Raw genomic sequence first — 19,979 nt, forward strand, 5'->3', positions numbered from 1 at the left:
CTACTTGGAACCAAGAGAGAATTTTGGAGGTGTCAACATTTGCAGCGATTATGAGCAGTTTTCTCTAAAGAGCTCAGAGTAAGGATGAGCTGTCAGTTCATTATTTCCCTTCACATTTCCAGTCACATGTTTTCTTATAAATATTTAGATATTTCTTCACTATATAAATATTCTTCATAACTCCACAACCAATTATTTCTGTCTCCGAGCTTTGTGGTAAACGTTGACAGGTCACGCATTTCTCCAACTGTAGAACCATGAAGTTGAAACGTTCCTGTCCTCGCTATGTTGGACAGTGCCATGGTGACCCTGACCACCTAGTAAAGCTGAGTAAATTGTCCAGATTTGAAGTGGTTGGTGATAAAATCGGTCAAGGAATAATTAAGATGATATCACATCCAGGAAACCTCTTGCAAAAGAAAGTGCTTTTTAAAAGAAACACAAAAAGGGAATTTTCAAATGCTATTTGACGAGTACCATTAAAAATTTTTAAAGCTAACAGGAAATGCATCTGAAAATTGTTTACCCTAAATGTCTGAGAATGCATGTGGGATGAATGAGTCCTGGTGTTCCCAAGAATTACCTCACCATGCTGGCAGGGGGCGACTCTGGCAACAGAGCCCTGGGCCTACGTCTAGTGGGTGACTGTCACCCCTCTCTAACCTGGAGCAAAGATCTTTCTCAAATTTGTAAACTCTGGAGGGGGCTGCATCGCTTGTGTTTATCATTTCTGCCGACTCTTCCCCTGAGGATCAATCTCTTTGCCTTCAGTTTTCAAAGATCACTCCAGGGAAGACCCTGAACAAAACAGCAGGTAATCATTCATGTGGCATTAAATAGGCTTTCTTGCTCTTTGAGGAAAAAAATTCCCAAAGAACGAAAACCAGCTTTACATTCTTGAGGGTGTGTGCTCAGTTGAATCCAACTCTTTGCAACCCCATGGCCTATAGTCCACCAGGCTTCTCTGTCCATGGGATTTTCCAGGCAAGAATACTGGAGTGGGTTGCCATTACCTTCTCCAGGGCATCTCCTAACCCAAGGATCAAGCTTGGGTCTCTTGTGTCTCCTGCACTGGCAGGTGGCTTCTTTGCCACTGAGTCACCCGGGAAGCCACAAAAATCACCTTGGTGCTTTTTAAATTTTCAAATTGCAAAAGTGAGGTCCTTCAAGATGGAAGTTATACTGGGAAAATCAACCAGGAAAAAAAAAAAAAAAAAAAAAGGAAAGAAATCTGCAGACGAGGGTTCAATTCTTGGCTTTTGCTCTCACTAGTTGTGTGAATTTGGGCAAGTTGTCAGTCTTTTCTGAACCTCAGCTTCCTCATCTATAAAACTGCGTGCATGTGTGTCCAACTCTTTGTGACCCCATGGACTGCAGGCCGCCAGACTCCTCTGTCCATGGGATCTCCAGGCAAGCATACTGGAGTGGGTTGTCATTCCCTTCTCCAGGGGAACTTCCCAAGCCAGGGTTCGAACCCAAGTTTACTGCATTGCAGGCAGGTTCTTCACCACTGAGCCACCTGGGAAGATCACATCTATAAAATCAAGGGCTGTTAATGCTTATCCCACAATATTATGGTGGAGATGAAATGAGATAATCAGCCTATCACAGTGCCCAATCTGTATAGCTCCCATGTCTCTTCACGCTAGACTCTAAAGTTCACCTTGCGTGGCTCTTCCTGAAACTATGTGAGTCCTCTTTCTTCCCTCACATTCATCTTAAGTCACAGAAAAAGAGAATATCTGAGAGTTAGACGTTAAAGAAGGGTGAGCACCAAAAACTGATGTTTTCAAATTGTGGTGCTGGAGGAGTCTTGAGAGTCCTTGGACAGCAATGTAATCAAACCAGTCAATCCCAAAGGAAATCAACCCTGAATATTCTCTGGAAGGACTAATGGTAAAGCTGAAGTTCCAATACTTTGGCCACCTGATGTGAAGAGTCGACTCTTTAGAAAAGATGCTGATGCTGGGAAAGATTAAGGGCAAGAGGAGAAGGGGGAGACAGAGGATGAGATGGTTAGATAGCATCACTGACCTAATGGACATGAATTTGAGCAAACTCCAGGAGATAGTGAAGGACAGGGAAGCCACATGTGCTACAGTTCGTGGGGTTGCAAAGAGTTGGACACGACTTAGTGACTGAACAACAAATATCTGAGCAGGAAAATGATATACACTTTAAAAATGAAGGGCTAAGCCTCTCATATATTCTCTTTTGACTGTGAGATGTGACTCTGTGAAAAAACTACATTTTATGAGCTATAAATCTGGCTCATAATTACTGAAATTTCTTGAACTGGCTTCAAAAATAGAATTTATTTTTCCTCTATACATTTAAGCAATACCAACTTACATATTTTTTCTCTTCCATATTTTTGACTATCTTCTTTCTCTTCATGATTGAAGTTTTTGCTCAAACAGATGCCAGATTGTTACTAATTAATAAATTTATCATGACTCTATCTCACTTCTATCAAGGACCGAGCAAGCTCATCACCAATCAACCACCAGACTTCAGAAAAGTCATTATTAGGGAAGATATACACTTCCCCACCTTCTCCCAACAAAAAGAATGTGTAAGTGGCTAAAACTGATGTTGAAGTAGGGCTTAAAATCTTTTCATATCAATATTCCATTTCAGGTTTCAGTAGGATTCCCTGGATTCTGTAAGTAAGCAGTGTGGGGAAAGAGTATTTGAACACAGAGTTTTGCTTATAAAAAAAAATGACTCAGAATGCTTCCTTGTGGGGACTTTCCTGGTGTGTGGCTGGGACTCTACTCTCCCAGCTGAGGGGGCCCAGGTTTGATTCAAGGGGAGGAAACTGGATCCCACGTGCAGCAACTAAGACTGGGGCAGACAAATAAATAAATAAATTTTAAAAAAGAAAAGGATGCCTCCTTGTGGTAAATTGATTGATAAAATGTCTCAATTTTCCCACCCTCCATGAATCTCTCTTGCTCTTTGCCATGTGACTTTGTCATTTCTCCCATCAAATGTATAATCTATCCTCCCATCCCTTGAATCTGAGCTGCCCTTTTGTCTTACTCTGGCCAATAAAATGAGGCCTCACCTCCATACCAGGGCCTTCTGGGGCCTTTCATACTCTTTCTTGCGTGAACCATGAGAACAAGCCTGGGCTAGCTTCTTGGAGGATGAAAGACTGTGAAGCAAAGCCAGTCACCCTAGCCAAGACCTCCTTGCATTAACTAAAAATTTTAGTTGATTGCCAGATATGTAAGTGACCCCCAGCCAAGATAAGAACTGCCTAGCCAAGCCCAGCCAAGATCAGCAGAACTGCTCAGCCAACTCAGAGTCAGGAGTGAAAATCAATGTTTAATTTCTTGCTGCTGAGATTTTGTGGGGTCTTATGTAGCATAATTGTAGAAATAGATAACTGTTACATTCCAACTAAAACTTGGCAGTTACCATCCACCTCTCCAAGGATTAAATCATGAGCCGCTGCAGCCTCTGATCTTTAACACTCCCTGAAAGGAGTTCATACACTAGTAAAGTAATGCTCAAAACTCTCCAAGCCAGGCTTCAGCAATACGTGAACCGTGAACTTCCAGATATTCAAGCTGGTTTTAGAAAAGGCAGAGAAACCAGAGATCAGATTGCCAACATTCGCTGGATCATGGAAAAAGCAAGAGAGTTCCAGAAAAACATCTATTTCTGCTTTAATTGACTATGCCAAAGCCTTTGACTGTGTGGATCACAATAAACTGTGGAAAATTCTGAAAGAGATGGGAATACCAGACCACTTGACCTGCCTCTTGAGAAACCTATATGCAGGTCAGGAAGCAACAGTTAGAACTGGACATGGAACAACAGACTGGTTCCAAATAGGAAAAGGAGTATGTCAAGGCTGTATATTGTCACCCTGCTTATTTAACTTCTATGCAGAGCACATCATGAGAAACGCTGGGCTGGAAGAAGCACAAGCTGGAATCAAGATTGCCAGGAGAAATATCAATCACCTCAGATATGCAGATGACAGCACCCTTATGGCAGAAAGTGAAGAGGAGCTAAAAAGCCTCTTGATGAAAGTGAAAGAGGAGAGCGAAAAAGTTGGCCTAAAGCTCAACATTCAGAAAACAAAGATCATGGCATTTGGTACCATCACTTCATGGGAAATAGATGGAGAAACAGTGGAAACAGTGTCAGACTTTATTTATTTGGGCTTCAAAATCACTGCAGATGGTGACTGCAGCCATGAAATTAAAAGACGCTTACTCCTTGGAAGAAAAATTATGACCAACCTAGATAGAATATTCAAAAGCAGAGACATTACTTTGCCAACAAAGGTCCGTCTAGTCAAGGCTATGGTTTTTCTTGTGGTCATGTATGATGTGAGAGTTGGACTGTGAAGAAAGCTGAGTGCCGAAGAATTGATGCTTTTGAACTGTGGTGTTGGAGAAGACTCTTGAGAGTCCCTTGGACTGCAAGGAGATCCATCCAGTCCATTCTGAAGGAGATCAGCCCTGGGATTTCTTTGGAAGGAATGATGCTAAAGCTGAAACTCCAGTACTTTGGCCACCTCATGGGAAGAGTTGACTCATTGGAAAAGACTCTGATGCTGGGAGGTATTGGGGGCAGGAGGAGAAGGGGATGACAGAGGATGAGATGGCTGGATGGCATCATCGAATCGATGGACATGAGTTTGGGTGAACTCTGAGAGTTGGTGATGGACAGGGAGGCCCGGCATGCTGCAGTTCATGGGGTGGCAAAGAGTCGGACACGACTGAGTGACTGAACTGAACTGAACTGAACTGAACTGAAAGGAGTTCAGGGTGGAGATCAGGAAGGAGGCACTGTGCTCTGGAAAAACTGGCAGAATAGGTCTTCAGATATTTAGATATTTTCGGGAGATTTTATGAATTCAATTCTTGCATCTTCTCATATCTAGAAAAGCACTGACCTCATTCATGGTAATGTCTGCCTCTCAGGACTACCAGTAAACTTCACAAGAATAATATCAACCTTCTGCAAAAATGTATGCTTGATAGCAAGTACTCCCCCTTCACCAAAATCTCATATGTATCAACTTTTCCCTCTACCTCTTTGAAGTGATTTCTCAAAAATGTCTGAAATGATGCCTTCCAGGCTATAGTCTTCATTCTGCCCCAAATAAAACTTAACTTGAACTCTCACATTGTGCAGTTTTTCCATTCAACATATATTAACTACAAAAAAAAAAAAAAGTAGGAGCTCTTGGAGTGATCAGGGAGATTTGCAGAGAGGCTGCCTTAAGATGAGAAAGGGAGATTCTGTTTTTTGTCTGTCCTGGACACTAAACTTTACTCAAAGTATGCCTGGAACAAATTTGGTGATTAAAACTTAGTGAAGACGTGTGTCAAACCTTTTGTCCAAAGGGCTACTTTGTGCTTTGAGAGGGCAATTAAGACCCTATGGTCTGGGTTCTCAAACTAGGGCACAAATAATTCCAGTATGGAACTGTAAGGGGTCAGGCAAAGCTACACAACAAAAGTGATATATCTTGTTGGGACATGAATTATCTTGAAGAGTTGGGGGGACAAGAGTAGCATTGTTTTCAGTAAGAAATATAGAAGAGAATATAAAGTTTCAACACATTTTAGTGATAAAACACAGTTATCCATTTCCCTCTCCTCTTTCAGCCAGGGATTCACTCTCCTAGATGTAAAGACTTACATTTTTAAAAAAAACTTTTTATTTTGTATTAAAGTATAGCTGATCAGCAAACATTGTGATAGTTTCAGGTGATCAGTGAAGGGACTCAGTCATACATAAACATGTATCCATTCTCCTCCAAACTCCCCTCCCATCCAGGCTGCCACATAACATTGAGCAGAGTTCCCTCTGCTTACAATGTTTTCTGTTGGTTATCCATTTTAAATATAGCAGTGTGTGCATGTCCATCCAAAACTCCTTAACTATCCCTTGCCCCCCATACTTCCCCCTGGCAACCCTAAGTTCATTCTCTAAGTCTGTGAAGGAATTCTATTTTTTGAACAGTTTAAAAAGCATTACCCAGGGCACTGTGTTCTAAATTTTTTTGTCATTTTTATTCTCCCATCATCAAAAGTTTTACTCTGCCCCTTGCCATGTTTAAAACCATTGTATACCTTTTAAATGTAATCTGTGCTTTATGATTATCAAACCTTACAGATGGAAGTTGTTTTGAATTAAATTTCTAATAAAGTGTTACACATGCTTTTGTAATCTTTGTACATTCCATATGGCCTAGTTTACTCCCAATCAGAAAAAAAAAAAAAAAAGAAGATGATCACTCATCTAATGAAAAACTTGATGTTTCCTTTTTGACATTGGAGGGAAGCGGGACCCAGTTAATTGTCCAATACTGCATTCTGTTTGGTTCCCACCCTGACCTCCAGCAGAGCCCTGATGACTTCAACTGCTGTTAAAAATGCCTTCTCATCTGTTATGGACTGAATGTATCCCTCCAAACTTTGTATATAGAAGCCCTGCTGCTGCTGCTAAGTCACTTCAGTCGTGTCTGACTCTGTGCGACCCCATAGACGGCAGCCCACCAGGCTCCTCCGTCCCTGGGATTCTCCAGGCAAGAACACTGGAATGGGTTGCCATTTCCTTCTCCAATGCATGAAAGTGAAAAGTGAAAGTGAAGTCGCTTAGTTGTGTCCAACTCCTAGCGACCCCATGGACTACAGCTTACCAGGCTCCTCCGTCCATAGGATTTTCCAGGCAAGAGTACTGGAGTGGGGTGCCATTGCCTTCTCCAACATAGAAGCCTTAATCCCCAGTAATCACAATGTAATTATATTTGGAAATGGAAACTTGAAAGAGGAAAATTAAAATGAGGTCTTTAGAGTGGTAACCAATCCAATCTGACTGGTGAGTGAAGGTCACTCCGTTGTGTCCGACTCTTTGTTACCCCATGGACTATACAGTCCATGGAATTCTCCAGGCCAGAATACTGGATTGTATAGCCTTTCCCTTCTCCAGGGGATCTTCCCAACCCAGGAATCAAACCCAGGTTTCCCACATTGCGGGTGGATTCTTTACCAGCTGAGCCACCAGGGAAGGCCAGTCTGACTGGTAAACAAAGGAAATCTGTGTACACAGAGAGATACCACAGTTGTGAGCACACCAAGGAAAGACCATGTGAAAACACGGCAAGACGGCAACTGTTGGTAAGTCAGGGAGAGAGGCCTCAAGAGAAACCACCCCTGCCAGCACTTTTATCTTGGGCTTCCAGCCTCCAGAACTGTGAACTTATTTTGTTTAAGCCACCTATCCTGTGATATTTTGTCATATCACTGCCAAACAAATATACTACTCTAAACAACTAACTATACTTCTTCAAATGTCTATAATTTTTAGTTTTCTTACATGCCAAGAAACAATAGTGTTTACTCTGTTCCTCATTGAATAATTTCTCTTAGCTCTCCATCTCTTCTTTATAGTTTCCAGAATGGGCCACTGCTGGCAAGTATCTGTGATTGTCTCATTTATCAATACATATTGCTATTGAGTAGAGGATCATTTTGTTCTAGTGGTTAATAATGATGTGTGTTTGCATTTTTAAAAAACTATACCCTTGCTTGTTTCTTTGCCATGATAATTTATTTCAGCTCTATATTTCATAATCTAGTTTTCTTAAATTTCTATAAATCAGAATAAAAATTAAAAAAATATTTCTTATATTTCCACATAGATAGTTCAAAGTTTATTTTCCTCACCAGTCCAATTTTTCTGACCTCAGGTACATTTCAGTGCACTTCTTTCTCCTCCCCCAGGCTGGGAAGATGTTTCATTTTAACTTCAACCAGTTAGAAGAAATTCATAACAATCACTGAAAATTCCAATGGGATGTGAAAATATAGGAAACATTAAACTCTATGATTTTCAAAGTAATGGTAACTCTCATCTGTAGAGGAAAGGGGAAATTAAAAGGCCTAGTCAAAGCAAAGTTGAACAAGTCCTTCAGGCAGAAATTACAGGAGAGCCCAGGAGACCAAAAACAAGAGGAACCTTCGTAATGCAGGAAGTCCGATCTAATCCATTCTGCATCCTTGACTTGGAGCAGTTGACTGTAACCTTCAAATTATAGTGAAAGAACTGTATCACAGAGGGTGTGGGAGTGGAGGGAGGTGGGAAGATTTAGGGGAAATGTCAGACTTGAGTGGGAGCTAAGAGCTTGTGATTGCAACCAAATGGACCTGAGATATACTGAAAGAAACAGGGAATTATATATTTTTCTTAGTTAAATGCTTCTTGCGTTTTCCTTCCTGGTCTTGACTGGTATTTATTTTTCTCCACTTGTATCAAAGCAGTGTGACATTCTCAATTGGAGGGGGGGTGGGAAGCAGAGTTTCTTATGGTTGTAATGGAAATATTTACTGGCAGCAGACAAGAATATGCTCTTCTAAGGGGAAGATTGCATTTGTCAAAGATTTGCTTGGATCCTGCCTTGCTTGCTGGAAACAGTTATTTACTCTTAATTAGCCCTAAATACAGTTGAGCCCTGGAAGGGACTTATTTTAAAATCATCATTGCTGTTTTAAATCTGACTGCAGTAGATGAGAATGACTGACAGTGATTAAAAGGGCAGTTGATGGGCACATATTAGAAATCATGGTCAATAATAAAATCTGAAGACAGGAACAACATGTATTTTATGTTCCTATAAACACAGATTTAGTGCAAGTAAGCCCACATAATAGAATAGTACTTGTGGCATGCACTGATTTGCTCCAAATTTAATTTAGAATAACATAAAAGTTCCAGTATCAGCTGCAGGGTACTAGCCTTGGTTTCAGCTGGCGGGTGGTATCTGTTTTGAGAGCTAGAGCAATTTCTGAAGTTGTACCTTGTCCTTTCTGTTTAGGAAGCACCTCATAAATATCTGGGATTCTCTGAAGGTGATTTCACCTTTCCAGAGTGTCCGATACTGTAATCTTATCTTCTCAGCTGCTCTATGGGTCTCTCTTGATCATTCAGTCACATAGAGAGGGCCACACATACACACACACACACACACACACACCCAACATGTTCATGGCTAATTGAAACTCTTTTTTATTATTTTCTGCCTGCCAACCTAATAGAAGTGGATTATCTTGAGCATTCTTTGCCTTTAGGCTACTTTGGGGAACAGGAAAAGAGACACTTTCGGTGGGAGTGGGAGGAGCTCAGTGCTGATCCTCCCATCTCTCCTCTCCTCTTTGAGTCTTTGGATCACTCGGCTGCAGCATCTGTGGGATATGGTGGCAGAGGAAGTCTCCCTCGTCGCCACGCTCGTATATGCCCCCTTCTCACCACCTTGAGCTGTTGCCAACCTTGAAGCATTTTACTCGCATACCTTTTAAAAGCCTCCGTGGCCATCCACCACCATTTTCCCCAAGGCACAACCCCCAAAGGTTGGGAGGTTTCTCTGAGCATGGCCACACGGCAAGACCATTCCCTCGGCCTATGGCTTCTTTCTCTGGGCTAATGAGCAGAGGCGGTCCCTGGACCTTTCAATCCCAAGGGATGCCCACACTTCCTATTCCAGGAAGCACGGCTTCTTTTAGTGGAAGCAACCATCAGCACTCCCTCCCCCAGGTTTCTTATAAATGCAAACCTCAGCCTTGCAGTTTCTGGCAGACTCCATCTAGTGGGAGCAAATGAACCCCCTATTATTTAAATCCACCATTATTTTAATTGGATCTCTATTCAGGAAAGCTGATCTCATCCCCTAGCCCCACCTCCCCACCCCCCCCACCTCCCCACCACCCCCCATCCCCGATCCTGCTTGCCTAGAGGAAGGGAGCTGAGTATTTCCGGGCTCTTCAACAATTTACCTGCCTAAATTCTTCAGTCACAGCTACCTTGAGATGGCCCCCCGCAATAACCTCTCTGATCCCACCAGGGTGAAGACCAGCATTTACCTAGGCTGAGTTTTTGTACTAGGACAAGGAGTGAAAATAAGGTCATTCTTTTTCTTTTAGGGGGGATTAAAACATAAAATTTCTTTTTCAGAGACATTTCCCAAGTACTGGTAATTTGCAGATGTGACTTTTGAGAGTTGACTTTTAAACCTTAGAGGAGAAAAAAAAAGAGAGAGAGCTGACCAACTGGGAGACACTAATGTATCCTCAGTTCCGTTCAGTTCAGTCGCTCAGTCGTGTCCGACTCTTTGCAACCCCATGAATCGCATGCCAGGCCTCCCTGTCAGAATAACTGGAAAAAAAAAAAAAAAAAAAAAAACTCAAATCCCCAATGTGAAAGTTTTTATCATAATAATTGTTAGAGACCTGCTCTTTTTGCTTGTGGCAGGAAGTCCCTACCCACAAGAAGTATATGTGGAGATTTAAGTCAGGCCTGCCACTCCATGCAAAAATAACCCCAGGCCATGCTTTCTCAAGAAAATACAGGAATGACAAACAAAATACAATTGCTATTTTGCAGAACGGCTTCCATAAGTCCTGGCCATGGGGAAATGAGCAAGATATTCCTTGTGAAGATCATACAGATTAAACCAAATATGATTTGGTGATTAAATATATGGTTAAACCAAATATGGCTACATGAAATCTCAGTCCTGGCCCAGCTTTCTGTGCCCAGTCTCCAGTGGGTAAAACAGGGCTGCAAATGGCCTCAAATATACAATCTCTATAATTTCAGGAAGTGAAATGGCTGAAATGACCCTTTGGAGAAATTTCAAGTCGAAATAATATGACTTAAATGAGAAGCCAAGTCAGTCAAGAAAGTGTGTTTGGCAGTTACTAATGGAAGAAATGTACAGAACTCAGCTACCTGGTCTCACCGAGTGGTCGGCAGTGAGGTCCCAGTGGACTTCCCAGGGCTATAGTAGAAATAGGGCTGGGTGCTTGTTCCTGATAGAGTAAATTGGCCTAACTTCTGGAACTTTCCAAATTTTCAGACTTGAAATCCAAAATGTTCAGTTCCAGAAAGTTTGTGACAGTAACGTAAAGGAACAATGCTCATGTTAGAAAGTTCAATGCTCTGATTTCCAGCACAAAAGTATGTGATTTGGAGTTTTACCCATTCTTCTTCATGGCTAGACAAGTTTCCCTGAAATTTTTTTTTCATTTATTTATTTATCAAAAGTTAATTGGGATTTTACTAGGTACTGGGCAGTACTTTAGGTGTTAGAGACATTTTAGTGAATTAAGAAAAGTGTCTGCCCTCATGGAGCTTACCTTTTAGTTTCTGGAGAAAGACAATGATGGAGAAGACATTTGGCGTGTCATTGTTGATCACTCCAATGAAGGACAAGTAAGGCAGAGAAAGGGGATACAGGGTGGAGTCAGGTGAGCAGCAATCTGAACCAAGCAAGAAAGACAGCAGTGGGAAAGAGGGGCTAGAAATATTCATAAAAATAGTACTAACTGTGTCTCTAGAATACCTCTAGTCTCCATGCTGTTCCAAAAAACAGAGGGGCTTAGAAACTCCTTTATAAGAATTCAGTTCAGTTCAGTCACTCAGTCGTCTCCAACTCTTTGCGACTCCATGAATCGCAGCATGCCAGGCCTCTCTGTCCATCACCATCTCCCGGAGTTCACTCAGACTCACATCCATCGAGTCCGTGATGCCATCCAGCCATCTCATCCTGGGTTGTCCCCTTCTCCTCCTGCCCCCAATCCCTCCCAGCATCAGAGTCTTTTCCAATGAGTCAACTCTTTGCATGAGGTGGCCAAAGTACTGGAGCTTTAGCTTTAGCATCATTCCTTCCAAAGAAATCCCAGGGTTGATCTCCTTCAGAATGGAATGGTTGGATTTCCTTGCAGTCCAAGAGACTCTCAAGAGTCTTCTCCAACACCAGAGTTCAAAAGCATCAATTCTTTGGCACTCAGCCTTCTTCACAGTCCAACTCTCACATCCATACATGACCACAGGAAAAACCATAGCCTTGACTAGAAGAACCTTAGTCGGCAAAGTAATGTCTCTGCTTTTGAATATACTATCTAGGTTGGTCATAACTTTTCTTCCAAGGAGTAAGCATCTTTTAATTTCATGGCTGCAGTCACTATCTGCAGTGATTTTGGAGCCCCCTAAAATAAAGTCTGACACTGTTTCCACTGTTTCCCCTTCTATTTCCCATGAAGTGATGGGACCTGATGCCATGATCTTCATTTTCTGAATGTTGAGCTTTAAGCCAACTTTTTCGCTCTCCTCTTTCACTTTCATGAAGAGGCTTTTTAGTTCCTCTTCACTTTCTGCCATAAGGGTGGTGTCATCTGCATATCTGAGGTGATTGATATTTCTCCCAGCAATCTTGATTCAAGCTTGTGTTTCTTCCAGTCCAGCGTTTCTCATGATGTACTCTGCATAGAAGTTAAATAAGCAGGGTGACAATATATAGCCTTGACGTACTCCTTTTCCTATTTGGAACCAGTCTGTTGTTCCATGTCCAGTTCTAACTGTTGCTTCCTGACGTGCATACAGGTTTCTCAAGAGGCAGGTCAGGTGGTGTGGTATTCCCATCTCTTTCAGAATTTTCCACAGTTTATTGTGATCTACACAGTCAAAGGCTTTGGCATAGTCAATAAAGCAGAAATAGATGTTCTTCTGGAACTCTCTTGCTTTTTCTATGATCCAGCGGGTGTTGGCAATTTGATCTCTGGTTCCTCTGCCTTTTCTAAAACCAGCTTGAACATCAGGGAGTTCACAGTTCATGTATTGCTGAAGTCTGGTTTGGAGAATTTTGAGCATTACTTTACTAGCATGTGAGATGAGTGCAATTGTGCGGTAGTTTGAGCATTCTTTGGCATTGCCTTTCTTTGGAATTGGAAAGAAAACTGACCTTTTCCAGTCCTGTTGCCACTGCTGAGTTTTCCAAATTTGCTGGCATATTGAGTGCAGCACTCTCACAGCATCATCTTTCAGGATTTGAAACAGCTCCGCTGGAATTTCATCACCTCCCCTAGCTTTGTTCGTAGTGATGCTTTCTAAGGCCCACCTGACTTCCCATTCCAAGATGTCTGGCTCTAGATGAGTGATCACATCATCATGATTATCTGGGTCGTGAAGATCTTTTTTGTACAGTTCTTCTGTGTATTCTTGCCACCTCTTCTTAATATCTTCTGCTTCTGTTAGGTCCATACCATTTCTGTCCTTTATCGAGCCCATCTTTGCATGAAATGTTCCCTTGGTATCTCTAATTTTCTTGAAGAGATCTCTAGTCTTTCCCATTCTGTTGTTTTCCTCTATTTCTTTGCATTGATCACTGAGGAAGGCTTTCTTATCTCTTCTTGCTGTTTTTTGGAACTCTGCATTCAGATGCTTATATCTTTCCTTTTCCCCTTTGCTTTTCACCTCTCTTCTTTTCACAGCTATTTGTAAGGGCTCCCCAGACAGCCATTTTGCTGTTTTGCATTTCTTTTCCATGGGGATGGTCTTGATCACTGTCTCCTGTACAATGTCACGAACCTCATTCCATAGTTCATCAGGCACTCTATCTATCAGATCTAGGCCCTTAAATCTATTTCTCACTTCCACTGTATAATCATAAGGGATTTGATTTAGGTCATACCTGAATGGTCTAGCGGTTTTCCCTGTTTTCTTCAATTTGAGTCTGAATTTGGTAACAAGGAGTTCATGATCTGAGCCACAGTCAGCTCCTGGTCTTGTTTTTGTTGACAGTATAGAGCTTCTCCATCTTTGGGTGCAAAGAATATAATCAATCTGATTTTGGTGTTGACCATCTGGTGATGTCCATATGTAGAGTCTTCTCTTGTGTTGTTGGAAAAGGGTGTTTTCTATGACTAGTGGATTTTCTTGGCAAAACTCTCTTAGTCTTTGCCCTGCTTCACTCCGCATTCCAAGGCCAAATTTTCCTGTTACTCCACGTGTTTCTTGACTTCCTACTTTTGCATTCCAGTCCCCTATAATGAAAAGGACATCTTTTGGGGGTGTTAGTTCTAAAAGGTCTTGTAGGTCTTCATAAAACTGTTCAACTTCAGTTTCTTCAGCATTACTGGTTGGGGCACAGACTTGGATAACTGTGATATTGAATGGTTTGCCTTGGAGATGAACAGAGATCATTCTGTTGTTTTTGAGATTGCATCCAAGTACTGCATTTTGGACTCTTTTGTTGACCATGATGGTTACTCCATTTCTTCTGAGGGATTCCTGCCCACAGTAGTACCCCTCATCCAAGGTAAGGAGCAGTGGCTGTGCTTTGCTGGAGCAGCCGTGAAGAGATACCCCACGCCCAAGGTAAGAGAAACCCAAGTAAGGTGGTAGGTGTTGCAAGAGGGCATCAGAGGGCAGACACACTGAAACCATACTCACAGAAAACTAGTCAATCTAATCACATTAGGACCACAACCTTGTCTAACTCAATGAAACCAAGCCATGCCTGCGGGGCAATCCAAGATGGGTGGGTCATGGTGGAGAGGTCTGACAGAATGTGGTCCACTGGAGAAGGGAATGGCAAGCCACTTCAGCATTCTTGCCTTGAGAACCCCATGAACAGTATGAAAAGGCAAAATGATAGGATACCGAAAGAGGAACTCCCCAGGTCGGTAGGTGCCCAATATGCTACCGGAGATAAGTGGAGAAATAACTCCAGAAAGAATGAAAGGATGAAGCCAAAGCAAAAACAATACCCAGCTGTGGATGTGACTGGTGATAGAAGCAAGATCTGATGCTGTAAAGAGCAATATTGCATAGGAACCTGGAATGTCAGGTCCATGAATCAAGGCAAATTGGAAGTGGTCAAACAAGGGATGGCAAGGGTGAATGTCGACATTCTAGGAATCAGCGAACTAAAATGGACTGGAATGGGTGAATTTAACTCAGATGAATTTATAATAATAAGCACTGTTTATTGAGCCCTTTATATGTGCCTGCATTCTTCGAAGCATTTCACATGCATTTTCTCCACCAGTCTCTTCATTAGCACAATAAAACCAGGTAAGAGAGGTCCAGGGGAATTAAACGATTGGCTGGAAGTCACCCAGACAAGAGAATAAATGCTGGACTTAGGACTTGAACCTACTACCTTTCCAGTTGACTCCAAATATGATAGAAACAATGACAGCTATCATTTATTGGGTACCTGCTATGTGCAGGCATTGTGCGAAGTGCCTTGCATGTATTGCATAGATATTGGGGTTGATGAAGGGGAACTCCATCATGTGCATGCTCACTGCTGTAGACCTTTGTTTCTGATAACATGCACTCTCTACCTTTGACATATGCTTCTAACAAGACCACTCCTTCCACCAAAATTTTCTCAGGCCTGATATACAACCGTTCAGTGTCTACCTCTCTGGCTTCATCTGCTTCCACCCTCCCTCTGCTGCACCACTCTAGCCTCAGCGGCCTTCTCTCAGCTCCTTGAGTATGCCAAACACATCTCAACCTCAAGGCCTTTGAACCTGCTGTTCCGTCTGCCTGGATCGCTTTTCCTCAGAGACATATACAGCTGCTTTTTCGCATCATTCGGTTCTCTACTCAAACATCTCCTTATAGTGAAGCCTTCCCTGAACAATGGAAGGAAAACAGCGCAGGGCTCTGCAACTATTCCGCTACTTCCCATCTCCCTAATTCTGCTTTATTTTTGTTCACTCTTTTTTTTAATCACCTCCTGACATATTTTATGATTTTTCATTGTCTGCCTTTGCTTTATTAGGAGTTCTGTTTTGTTTACTTGTTTCCCCAGCAACTAGAACAATGCCTGGCATCTGATAGAAGGTCAATCCATATTTTTAATAAATTATTAAATCATGGGCACTTGAGTATGTTATTGGGTACATTATTAATCATGGGTATGTTATTGACAAGACCTGTGCATCTTGAAGACCATTGTTAAGTTTAACAGATGAAAAAGGTGCAACACTTTCTATATCCAACATACTTTTCTAGACAAGGTTAATGTTCTTGACTGACAATATAATACAATTTCTTTGAGACAAGCATTGGTTAAAAAATTCATTCAGATTTTTCTTTCACAGTGTATGGGAAAATCCAAACAAAAGTTTTGGCCAACCTGATATAACAGAGAATCATTTATCCAGGGTCCTGTCATCACAGTCCTTGATGGCTGGAAGCCAATGGTGTATCCAGGCCGGGAGCTTTCACCTCACATAGTCCCAGGTGCTTTTTTAGTTAACATTTGAAGTAAGAGTGATTAAGTGGTATAAAAGACTTCAATATCTGCAAAAGTAATTGTTCCTGGTGCTGGCTACAACTTAGGAAGCTACACAGAAATCCAAGTAAAAGATCTAAGTGTTTTAGATTAATGTGACTACAGAACAGATGCGGAGAAGCAGGTGAACTTGAGATGTTATTTTGTAAGTGGAACCAACAAGGCTTGCTAAAGGACTCATAGGACTTCTCAACAAGAGAAGACTTGAGGGAAGAGAAAAATGCAAGGATGACTCTTAGGATTTTGGTTTGATGGCAGTATTTATCTAAATGGGAAAGACTGGAGGAGGATATGGAAAATCAAGAGTTATGTTCTGAGCTTGGCATATTTGGAAAACTTATTAGACACCCAAGTGGCAACGTCAAAGCTTAGGGTAAAGATTTGGGACTTGAGTCAGTTTTGGAGCCATCAACACAAATGTGATATTTAAACCTATGAAGAGATAAGCCTTGTATGAGAGTTTAACACAGGAGAGAAATCCCAAAATAAAGCTGTCTTGTATGATCTTCCAGTGCTAGGTAGCTAGATACTTTAGCTTGCCTTGGTCTCAGCTTCTCTCTGTCTCTGTCTCACTCTTCTTTTGGAAGGTTGACCCCTGGAGCCCAACCATCTTGTTTTGAAGAAGCCTGGTCTTCCCAATCTTCTGCAAGACATGTGAATAAATGAGCCTTCGGATGATTCCAGCTCCCAGCTGATAGCGAAAGGAGCAGAGTAGAAATGCTGGGCAGTGTTGAGTCCCACTGGAGGCTGACCCACTCAGCTATTCAGTGGGCACTATAGAAAAAGCTGATAAGGGGGAAAAACAGATTGTTCAGGGTTTACCCCAGGAGGTACATCAGAGGGTGGGCATGGACTCTAAGGGTGTGTGATGTATGCATGCTCACTCGTATCTGACTCTTTGTGACCCCATGGACTGTAGCCTGCCAGGCTCCTCTGTCCATAGGACTTTCCAGGCAAGAATACTGGAGCAAGTTGCTATTTCCTCCTTCAGGGGATCTTCTCAACCCAGGGATCGAACTCAAGTCTCCTGTATCTCTTGCGTTGGCAGGCGGATTCTTTACCACTGAGCCACCTGGGAAGCCCCTAAGGGTGTGTATAAGGTAGTAATTATAATAATGTATCTTGGCACAGGCACTAAGAAGGGAAGACCAAACAGTGAGAAAGTACCAGGGCCCCTCAGTCAGTGGTGTCAGTGAGGCTGAAAGCATGTTACAGTAGAACTTCCAGAAGTCTAGAAAAATCTGACCTTCATAGTTTAATGTAAGATTTAGGCATCATGGGTTGGAAGAGAGAGGGTTAGTTGCAGAGTTATGGATATTTTGTAAGGAGCTGCTGCAGATGGCTGGATCCAGAGACTGTTGTTAACGAAGGAAGCCTGAGCACAAAGTCAACTAATTGGTATTAACAACCAGAAACAGATTTTTTTTTTCAATCTACTTTGAGAATAGATTGTATTACTTCAAATATTAAACTTTCCTATAAGAAAAATGGACCTGAAAAATCCTTTGAAAAGTTCCTCCTGAGAATTTTCTTTTCCAAGTACTGTGAAAAATGACTGCCGTGTTTCTTATATGAAGGTTGATAATGATGTTAAATGTAAAAATAAATGAAAACCTGTTGGAAGTCTCTGGAATGGAACTAATACACCTCTAGCTGGCTTTCTTAATGAATCCTGCTGTTTCTTTGTATTTGACTTCAGATAAATTGCTGATCTCAGCCTGTGTTTTGTGGCCTTCTGCTTGCTGAGTTCTTTCCAGGACAGCTTGACAATTCTTGTGCAGACAAACCCAATGCCCAGGACTACTGCAGCTGAACTGGGGCTGGAAGTGCCAACATCGGCACTGAATGCACTTTCTCCTTGAGTTTGTCTGCCATTCTTTTAATTTCTTTGTCTTGGAGGAGTTGGAGGTCATGACTTTACAAATGGTCTTACTGATACATTTCCTGCCTTTGGGAGATTAACCTAAATATACTTGTTTTGTTGAGACACACTGGAAGAACCACATATTCATTTGCTGGTAAATGTGATTGCTGAACTGTATTCCATAGAGTATTTTTAAAAGATCTGGCAGGGACTTCCCTGATGGTCCAGGGGTTAAGAAACCGCCTACCAATGCAGGGGATGTGGGTTCAGTCCCTGGTTGAGGAACTAAGATCCCCATGCCTCAGCAACTAAACCTGGCTAAGACCCAAAGCAGCCAAATAAATAGATACCACTCTCTTTAACAACAACAACAAAAAAAATTAGATAACATCTTCATGAAGGGTTAGGTAAGGATTCCTTAAAAATTTTTTTTTAAACTCCTGTAGCAAAAGATTGATAGATTAGATGAAATTGAACTATTTAAGTTCTCTTTATAAAGACTCAGCACAGTGAAAAAGACTAGCATACCAAGTGATGGCTTATAAATATTATTTATTTCCAAACCAGAGCTGAAAGGGGATTATAAAGTATATCTTTACTTCTGCTTCCTCTTCCCCTCTCTTTCCATTTTCTCATCCCAACACTCACATAATCATTCTCCTCCTAACCTTCGAAATTAATAAATTACCCAATCTCCTAACTCCTGAGTTAGCCACTGGCCAGTAGAACTTTCTGTAATGATGGAAATGGTCTGTGACTGTGCTGTACAATATGGTGACTGCTAGTCATACGTGCTTAATGAGAAACTGAAATTTTACCTTATTGAAATATAATTAAAATAGCCACATGTGGTTCACAGCTACCTTATTGGCCAATGCAGCTAGATAATTGGTTTCATTTATTGAGGACCTACTCTTAGCAAGAAAAAGAGAGAGAAAGGATGCAAAAGAAATTGAATTTTTCTGCTGAGACAATGCCCTAGGTGCTGATACATGAGATAGAATTCCTATAGTAGACATGTCCCCCCCGCCATCATACAAACGAGAAATCTGATCCTAATACTTTGATGTAAGATTTAGGAAAAATGGGGGGAAGCATAACTAGGTCATAGCACTTTTCCTTGAAAAATAGGACACATATCAGAAATGCTGCTGAAAAGGTTGTTTTTTAAATGTCAGAGTCAACTTTTTATGGCATAACATAAAAACTCCAAATCAAAGGTCATGTCCACATTGCTATATTCAAAATGGATAGCCAACAAGGACCTATTGTATCGACCAGGGAACTCTTCTCAATGTTATGCCAGCCTGGATGGCAGAGGGGTTTGGTGGAGAATGGATACATGTATATGTATGGCTGAATCCCTTCAGTGTTCACGTGAAACTACCCCAATATTGTTAATCAGCTATGTTTTTGTGTTAGTCGCTCAGTCATGTCCAACTCTTTGTGACCCCACGGGCTGTAGCCCGCCAAGCTTCTCTGTCCATGGAATTCTCCAGGCAAGAATACTGGAGTGAATTGCCATTCCCTTCTTCAGAGGAACTTCCCAACCCAGGGATTGAACCCTGGTCTCCTGCCTTGCAGGCAGATTCTTTACCATTTGAGCTACAAGGAAGTCTATAACCCAATAGTCTGATAATCAGTAGCTGGGTAATCAGCTATACCCCAATGCAAAATAAAAAGATTAAAGTTTGAAAAAAACACACCAAATCTGTGTGATTTATAATAACATACATTTATTCTTCTCCGCCACAAGTCTGCAGATAAGCTGGGGTTGTTCTGTTTCTGCCTGCAGGTTTGGGGTCAAGTCAGCTGCATGTGTCTGCCATTCTGGGTTCAGTGGCTTCTTGGAGGAAGCTGTTCTCATGGCTGGTGATACAAGAGGACCAGTGATGCCACGCAAGCACATTTAAAGCCCCTGCTCATGTTACAGGCACTAACGTTCCATTGGCCAAAGCAAATAATATGGTCAACCTCAAAGTTGGTGTGGCAAGA

The sequence above is a fragment of the Capra hircus genome, chromosome 2, assembly GCF_001704415.2.
Source record: "Capra hircus breed San Clemente chromosome 2, ASM170441v1, whole genome shotgun sequence".
In the NCBI taxonomy this organism is placed as follows: Eukaryota; Metazoa; Chordata; class Mammalia; order Artiodactyla; family Bovidae; genus Capra; species Capra hircus.